An 8,844-nucleotide genomic window follows, 5' to 3' on the forward strand; every position below is an offset into this window, starting at 1 on the left:
AGAGTCTTAACGAGGAGACGAAAACCACTATCTGAATGAGACCAGCAGGAGCTCTTGCCATGGAGAGAGGATTAGGAGCAGCATCTTCCAGCTCCCTGAGCTGACAGCAACATCCTGACTGTGTAATTCAGAATGGAAGCTATGGCCATGCACAACATCTTCATTAGATGTCATTCAATCTAAAAGAAATGTGGATTTTCAGGCAGAAAGGACAGGAAGCACATTAAAACTAGGCCACCTGCTTACCAGGAGTTCCAAGCATCCTTTCCCAGGATGCATTCCTCTGTGTGTCTGATAAGATGAGCAACACTCAGGCAGTTCTGGTCCCCCTCCACACACACACTTGAATCAATGAATCCTATGTGTTTAAAGAAGTGAAAAGGTGCCGGTGTGCATCTTTCTTCAGGGGAGGTGATGCTAGCAAACAGAGCAGACAGGCCCAGGGCAGGAGCTGCCAACTTCTCCAGAGCACCTATTCCTGCAGGCTCCAGGGGAGACCTTTGCCTGTAGCCTGGCTCTCCAGCTGTTTGGCTACACAAACGCATATTTTATTTATTTATTTATTTATTTATTACCTAAAAGGATGGACAACACATTTCCTTGGTTTTGAGTCACTTCAGGAATACTGTGTTTTAAGTCAACATGACTAAAAGTCTGTGGATCTTTCTGGTGGAGGCTCGGTCCTTCCTTTTGGTCAGTAATAACAACGTACTTTATTGCAACTCCAGTACTGAGTTTCAGCTCCATGCTTACTTCTTCCATGTATTGATATAACCTTCCCTTCCCGGCCAGCTTTTCTCTACTCTTTATTCTCCCACCCCCTCACTCTTAAAACAGCCAAGGCCGTTTACAAAGACTAAGCAGTTTGAATCCAAGGGACACAGACATTTACCTGCTGCAGGTAAGGAATGTTTCCTCTTGTCTAGTAGGCATTTGATGAGACAATTCATCTTCAGAACCCTGAAGGTGATTCCTCATCACTGTACATTGCATCCTCTTTTAAAATGTGATTAATACCACCTGAAAGACAAGAGATGTTGGTTAACTTCCCTGAATAGTCCGTATCCCTCACTTGCACTAGTACAGCTTCCAAATTAGAGCTGAAATATATTCATTTGTATTTTGTCATTTAATGGGAACATGCTATATTCTTAAGTCTGACTCCTACCACACAGCACAGGAGACTGTACAAGTCTCTGCAAAGCTCTCCTGAATATCCTGATTTGGCTAAATGTCTTTCTCCAGTGCTGAAAACACCTATTCTCCCAAGAAAAAAAAAAAAAAGATGATGCTCAGGAATGTCTTCTGTAGTTCCTAGACACTTAAAGAATATATATACACACACACACACACACACACACACACACTCACACACACATATTTATGATTTATATATATTTCTGTGATATGTATTTATGTATATCCACATATATGTGTGTATATATGTGTGTGTGTATTGATATATTTCATGACAGAGCACTTGTGTAGAACAACAGACTCCCCACACAACTGCAGGAACTGTGGTTTCGTAGCTCTGTGCTGCGTGCGGTTCATTTCTACCAGCTGATAAGTGTTTCTTTCTAAGTGCAACAGCAGGCTCTTTCTTCCAGTGTCCAAAAAGTCCCAAAGAAGCCATCCAAATCCCTCCTTGCATGAACTTGGTGATGAGTCTATTCCATGCACTTCAGGCACCCTGCTGGATCCACGGCAACAGGAGCCCAGCCAAAGCCCCCCTGCTCAGTGCAGCCTGGGGGTGGCTCAGGTCTCCCTGGAGAGCCCCAGCCCAGCAGGGAACAGCCCTGCAAGGCCAGCGCGTTTCTGGCCTGTTGGCTTCAGAGACAGAAGTGGCCTCACCAGCCATTTCACAGCCCTCTTGCTGCTGCTCAGCTGCTCAGGCTGAAGTGACCTCACAGCTGCTTTGCTGATGCCCTTCCTGCTGCTGGCCTATCTGGGACTCAGGCAGAAATGACCTCACAGTCTCCACTCAAGCCATAAACCTGCTTCTGGCCTATCAGCAGCAGACAGAGGTGACTTCACATGAACCGACAGCAAGCAAGGGCCTGCTGAGGGCATACGATCTATAGAGAAGGACGTGAGCTCACTCTCAGCATCACAACCATGTCCCACTTTTGGCGTATCAGGTACTGAAGCAGCAGTCACCTCACAGTCAACATCCCAAGCACCTTCCTGCTACTTGCCTGTCAGGTGCTCAGGCAGAAATGCCCTCACAATACATTTCACAGCCATCTTCCTGCTGTAGGTCTATAAGCTTCTCACATTGGAATGACATCACAGCCACTTTGCTGACCCTGTGCCTGCCAGTGGCCTCTCTGGCATCACTGACCTCACAGACAACAGTGAAGACATTAACCTGCTTCTGCCTGCCCCCTGGCAGAGGTGACTTCACAGGAACCTACACCAGCCAAGAGCCTGCTGATGGCCTATCAGGTACTGAGGAAGAAGTGACCTCACAGTCAGCATTGAAGCCATGTGCCTGGTTCTTGTCTATCAGGTACTGAAGTGGCACTGACCTTGCAGGCCCACATCTGAGTCATGTGCCTGGGCCTATCATTTCCTCAGGCAGATGTGACCCCACAAGCACAATCCCCAGCCATGTCCCTGCTGCTGGCCCGTCATGTTCTCACGCAGAAGTGACCCTGTCATTGACTCTCTGGAAGGTGGGGAAGGGTTTTTCCCCAAGTTTTGCTTGCTTCTGCAGTGGCATCCCAGGAGCTGGGGGAGGGCCGAGGAGGTAGCAGTGCCCTGGCCCCAGGCACCCGTCAGCACCTTCCCCTTGTGATTCATGGGACCTGTCCCTCCTCCCTCCAGCCCTCTGACCGGCCAGCTGCTCTCCAACACGGTGACAAGAGCCTGAGGTCTCCTTGCTGATCCTGAAGGCATGGTCCTGATGGACTCCCATAAGCACTGCTGCCTGCTTGTCCCCAAGTGCCTGGCCCAGGAAGTGTGTGCAGGGGTGTTATCACAGCCACATGCTTGGGAGGAACAGGAAGGGCCAGGACCCATCTGTGCCCATCCAGACAGCTGCAGCGAGTACCTTGGGGACTTGGTTTAGTTCAACACAATGAAAGTCTGGGTGTAGGGTGCTCCTACCCCTAGGTGCACTCCCCGGTGCTGAGGAGCTAAAAAGAAAGTTTGAGGTTTAGGGAGAAAAGCAGAGAAATACTGCAGGTCTTTCTGAGGCCAGATGTTATGGGATCTGCTTCTGAGGGTGTTTCAAGGGTGGCTGTGATGTGACTCAGGTCCCTTGTGAGCCACACATTGGAGGCATCCTGTAGTCTTCAGTCACTCAGGACTTTAAGGTTCCAGACTGAAATCTTTGCCTGAGTGCCCAGGATCTCCCCCGTGGCTGGAAGGGGTCACTCCAGTCCTGCTGCCCTGCATCCCATGAGAACTGTCAGGAAAAGACCCTCCTTCCCCAGGTACTGCTGGTCATGGAAGAAACAGCCTTGCCAGGGAGGGGGTAAATCCACCTGTATTTGGAGATGTTTACTGGTGGGACTCCTGGCCTGAATTCTCCCTCTTTTCACTCATTTCTACTTTCTTCCTCTACCTCTCTGACTGTGAGGTGTGTCATGAGCCCATGGCATGAGCGATCAGAGGAGGCTGTATCCTGCCCCATGGCTCAGGGCTTGGGATCCTTGGCACCTCAGGAGGGTCACAGTCACTTGGTTTTTCCAGGCCTTTACTGTGAGGTCTCGTACACACATTTCCTTTCTCAGTGGGTTCTCCAGGCTGCCCAGATTATCAGCTTGGCATTGCCCTGGACTCAGCTCTATCTTCACAGTCCTGACCTATTACACAAGGGGAAAAATGCAGTCAAGTGTAGACTGAGGTGTGACCAGAGGAAGTATTGCTGAAAAGCACAGAAGGCATCAAGTAGTTTAGAATCACCCTCAGGACATTCAGTCCTAATCTTTTCTCTTTCAGAACAAACTCAGGCTTCATCCCGCAGCCACTGCAGGCGATGGAAAGGGGTGTTTTGGCTTCTTTTCCCCACATTGGTGTGCTTGAGCATGAGTCCTAATGCTTTAATCTTGGGTTAAGTTAGATTAGCAAAGACATGTTCTAAAATCATAATCCTGGACATGCTATTAGAAGTAGAGTCAAGGAGAAGTCTCCCTGGCGCTCTGCCCCGTGAGCAAGCCTGGGCACATCTGCCTCCAGCTACTTGGCCAATGGCAGAAATGCCTTTTTTGGGGGGGCTGTTTTAAAACGTTTCCAGTACCCGGGCACTCTGTTGACCATACCACTCTCTCCAAGACTAGTAATCTTCCAATTCTGCCCTTTATTTTGCTCCTCTTTACTTGAGACTGCCAGCATATTTAGTGTGTCCCACTGCACTCACCCTGCTGCCTGCACTCTTGCTAATGCAACCCAGGATAAGGGTGGCTGTCTTTGCTACAAGAGCACCCTGCTGACATCCTGTCAACTTGATGCCCACCACAACCCCCAGGTCCTTCCCCACATCCTCTTTCTTGTCCTTCTTGAAGATAGATGTCATATTTGGGGGGAAAGGAGGGGAGGGCTGGGGGCCAGGCAGTGGCTGCGGGGCTGTGTCAGCTCCTGCTGCACCGCTGGTCCCTGTGGTGCGAGGAAAGGGAATGGGAGATGGGGCAGCACAGGGGTGGCAGCAGGTCAGCAGGGCAGGGGCAGGGGGCAGTGGGGGCTGCAGCAAGGCTGGTATTTCTGCAGTGCAGCAGCTCTCACATTCATCTCACATGCAAAAGTCCTGCACTGACCCCAGGCAGAAACAGGCCATTTCCCTGGTGACCCTTCCACCCTTGCAGCAGGACAGGGACATGCAAGAAGGGCGCTCTGCCATATCCCTGCTCTCTGGAGAGCATTTCACCAGGTCAGTGTGTCTGTACATCAGTGCTGGCCTGCTCAGCCAGTCCTGAACCCTCCCCTCTGCTCCCCGTGAGGCACCGAGCTGGTGGTGCTGCTCTGCAGAGTGAGTGGCTATGGGGCAATGGGGTTTGGGGCGACTCCATACTGGCCATGGTGGTCAGGGTGGGAAGCAGATCCAGCCGGACAGGAATCCTTGCACCTGACAACCCCTACCAAGGGGTCTGTGGCCATGGACGATGCTCCAAGCAACCACAGGGCATTTCAAAGGGCTCAGGCTGTGTTCAGGGGTGTCATTTAATATAGCCCATGGTTTCTGATTGAAGGAGGCATGAACAACTCTCCAGGTTCCCTTCCCTGTGCCTGCAGGGTTCATGCTGCCTCCCATGGGATTGCAGAGCTCTCACTAGCCTGGACATTCAGTGGTTTATCGCTTTACCTTTGGGTGGCTCCACTTAATCTTGTGACGCTCCATTCACTGCCCACCCCGAGGCACATGGTGCCCTTGGAGATGCCCTGTGCTCTCCTGGGGGCTCCATACTCCCTTTGAGAAGGACAGGTATCAGTCTCCAGCCCTGTCGTATGGGAGATACCTCTTGACCATTCACCACCTCCAGGAGCACTGGGCACCCACAAGTGACAACTGAATCCAGCCCTGGTTCCCTAACACATCACCCCTTGAGTTCATTGCCTTGAGCCCAGGAGATCCCCTGAAAAGCAACGAGCCCTTTCAGGGTGAAAGTCCTTGAGCACATTTTTGGCTCCAGCTTTGGAAGAAGAGCCCAACCTTCAAGCACGGAATTGAGTAAATCCTCTTTTATTAAAGAGACCACGTCTGCCACAGTGATAGACAAATTCCCAGAAGGCCTCTGGGTCAGAGAGACTGGGTTTGTGCTCCTAGAGAAGTGGAAGGAGTTCAGACCTTTGTGGACTAACATGATTATCACAGGGAGATTGCGCAAAGCATGGGCAGGTTATTTCTGCTGAACTAGTACCAGCTGAATCAGTTTCCTCAGGGCATCTTTGAGCTCCTTGTTCCTCATGCTGTAGATGAGGGGGTTCACTGCGGGAGGAACCACTGAGTACAGAACAGTCAGCACCAGATCCAGAGCTGGCGAGGAGAGGGAGGGGGGCTTCAGGTAGGCAAAGATGCCAGTGCTGATGAACAGGGAGACCACGGTCAGGTGAGGCAGGCACATGGAAAAGGCTTTGTGCCTGCCCTGCTCAGAGGGGATCCTCAGCACAGCCGTGAAGATCTGCACGTAGGACAGCACAATGAAAACAAAACACCCAAAGAATAAACAGGCACCAATCAAAAGAAGCCCAGTTTCCCTGAGGTAGGAGTCTGCGCAGGAGAGCTTGAGGATCTGGGGGATTTCACAGAAGAACTGGTCCACCACATTGCCTTGGCAGAGTGGAATTGAAAATGTATTAGCCGTGTGCAGGAGAGCATTGAGAAAACCACTGCTCCAGGCAGCTGCTGCCATTTTGACACAAGCTCTGATGTCCATGAGGGTCTCGTCGTGCAGGGGCCTGCAGATGGCAACAAAGCGGTCCTAGGCCATGAGTGTGAGAACAGGATACTCAGCTGACATGAAAAAGGCAAATAAAAATATCTGGGCAGCACATCCTGAGTATGAAATGGACCTCGTGTTCCTCAGGGAATTGGCTATGGATTTAGGGACAGTGGTGGAGATGGTGCCAAGGTCAAGGAGGGAGAGGTAGAGGAGGAAGAAGTACATGGGGGTGTGGAGGCAGTGGTCGCAGGCTACAGCTGCGATGATGAGGCCGTTGCCCAGGAGGGCAGCCAGGTAGATGCCCAGGAAGAGCGAGAAGTGCAAGAGCTGCAGGTCTCGCATGTCCGCTAATGCCAGGAGGAGGAACTCATTGGAGGAGCTTCTGTTGGACATTTGCTCTGTCTTCATTCAGGGCACTGTCCGAGGAGGAAAAGGCATTGACAGGTTAGAACAGGCTTCTCTGAGCAAAACACATTCCACTCCTCATAGCACCTCCCACACTGACTCTCTCCTTCACCTTGTTCCGCTCCCTTTCCTGACCTGTTCTTTGTGCTGAGGGTGCCGTGCAGCGCAGGGGCCTCTGCCTATCGGCTCCACAGGAGTCAGCCCTGCTCTGCTGGGGGGTGTAAACAGAGGTGTTAGACTGCCCGTCTATTTGGTGGGGATACCTGGGGATGGGTGCCCTGAGCTGAGTAATGGGGATTTGGTTTGGTGACCCAGAAGGAATATTCTCTTTTCAGCCTTGTGAGAGACAAATACAGCACTCATGGCAGCTGACTCTGAAAGAGAAGACCCTTGCGAGGGAGTCATGTCCCCCAACCTTGCCCTCTTGAACAGGGTTGTCTGTATCTGGATCAGTCACAGCAGCTCCCACTCTGGCAAGGGAGAGAAACAGGGCAGTGAAGGCAGAGGCTGACCTGACCCTTCCTAGACATCCCTGTCCCAATGAGATGGACCCTGTTCTCACATCAGTTTACTATCTGCACTGTTTCTTCAGGCAATGTAGTGGGAGTGGGATGTTACTGCCTTAACTGCAGCTGAACCCCCCTCCTTCAGCCCAGAGGGCACGAGAGCAAGAACCAGACCAGCACAGACAGATGAGGAAACAAGGAGCAACACTGTGATGCTCCTACCACAGGGAAAGCAAGGAGAGAGAGACAGATGGGCAGTCAGGAAAGCCTTCCCCTCACCCAGTTGTGCGCACCACCTCCCAGACCTGCACAGACAAGGACAGTTGCTCTCAGCCCTTTTGTCACACAGTGGGAGATGGGCATGTTGTCAGAGAGATGCCCCTCTCCTCTGCTGGAGCTCAGGCTAGAGCATGCAGCTCATGCCCTGGAGCCCCTGGCCTTGAGGGCAGAGGCTGTGCTGGGTGGGAGAGGAGACCCAGGGGGCTTGCTTAGAGGAAGAGGTCTGCATTGAAGGGCATGACAGGGAGGTCTCCAAATTCCCCCTCCCACACACGGCATTTATGGTTCTAGTTTCCTCTCATTCACGGATCCTCTCTTCACTGCTCGGAGCTTTTCCTCCTGGGAGCTGTTTCTCTCTCCCATGGCTTTTCCCTGCCAGCACTCTGCAAGCAGGAGGAAAAATGAAAGCACCGACTCAGGAGAGCCCTTCTGTTTAAGGTAACCCCTGTCCCTGCCTTGACTGTCCTCTAGAAAAGGCCTCTTGGAAGTATCGTGGGGGTGAGCTGGAGCTGAGAGCAGCCCTGATCAATGCAGCACCATCTCAGCAGGAGAATGAACCTACCTTGCCAGGGGTGACTCCTTCCACCCAGAGCTTCGCCCTGCAGTGCTGTGGGGAGCTCCGTGGGCAGCCTGAGTGCTGACCCTCGTAGGTGGCAGAGTCACTGCCCTGGGCACACAGCACCCTGGGGTGCAGGGATACTGCTCTGAATTCTAGCCCTGGAGATTCCTGCTGAAGATCTCCAGCACCATGATCTGCTTTGAGATGGCCTAACTTTACAGTTAGATCAGGTTGGTAAGTGCTTTCTCCAGGAGAGTATTTAAAGATCTCCTGAGCCCTGCCCCAGTGCTGCTCCACTATCATGGTGACTATATATATATTTTTTTTTTCCTTAAACTTGTCTCTTGTGCTTTCCTCCCCTTGGCCCCCAGCCTCACCATCCCATCTACGTTGACCAACGACAATCACAGCCTCACCTCCAAGCACAGGCTGGCTGGGATCTCCTGGGACTATGCAGGTGGGCCGTGGTGGCCAGCTCTAAGCAGACATACATGCTGCAGGTCCCTACATGGTCAAGGAGGAGAGCGTATGGAGACATAGCATGACCCAGGGCAGAGCCTGTGGGCTGACACCAGGGCAGAGCTGGGGTCAGCAGGGCTGAGAAGAGAAGCTCCAGCAGCTCCTTTCTACACCTGGGCAGGGAGTGATGCACCCAGCAGTGCTCCTGAGAGAGGATGGTGACACAAGAGACGGGGAGCACCGTAAACTATGG

General features: G+C 52.0%; 1 pseudogene; it reads right to left on the reverse strand.

Moving 5' to 3' along the window:
- LOC136996051 (olfactory receptor 14A16-like) overlaps positions 1-6,776 on the reverse strand; it is a 48,121-nt pseudogene extending 41,345 nt beyond the window's left edge.
- Between the last annotated feature and the right edge of the window lie 2,068 nt (positions 6,777-8,844).

Source organism: Apteryx mantelli, unplaced genomic scaffold, assembly GCF_036417845.1.
Source record: "Apteryx mantelli isolate bAptMan1 unplaced genomic scaffold, bAptMan1.hap1 HAP1_SCAFFOLD_20, whole genome shotgun sequence".
Lineage (NCBI taxonomy): Eukaryota > Metazoa > Chordata > Aves > Apterygiformes > Apterygidae > Apteryx > Apteryx mantelli.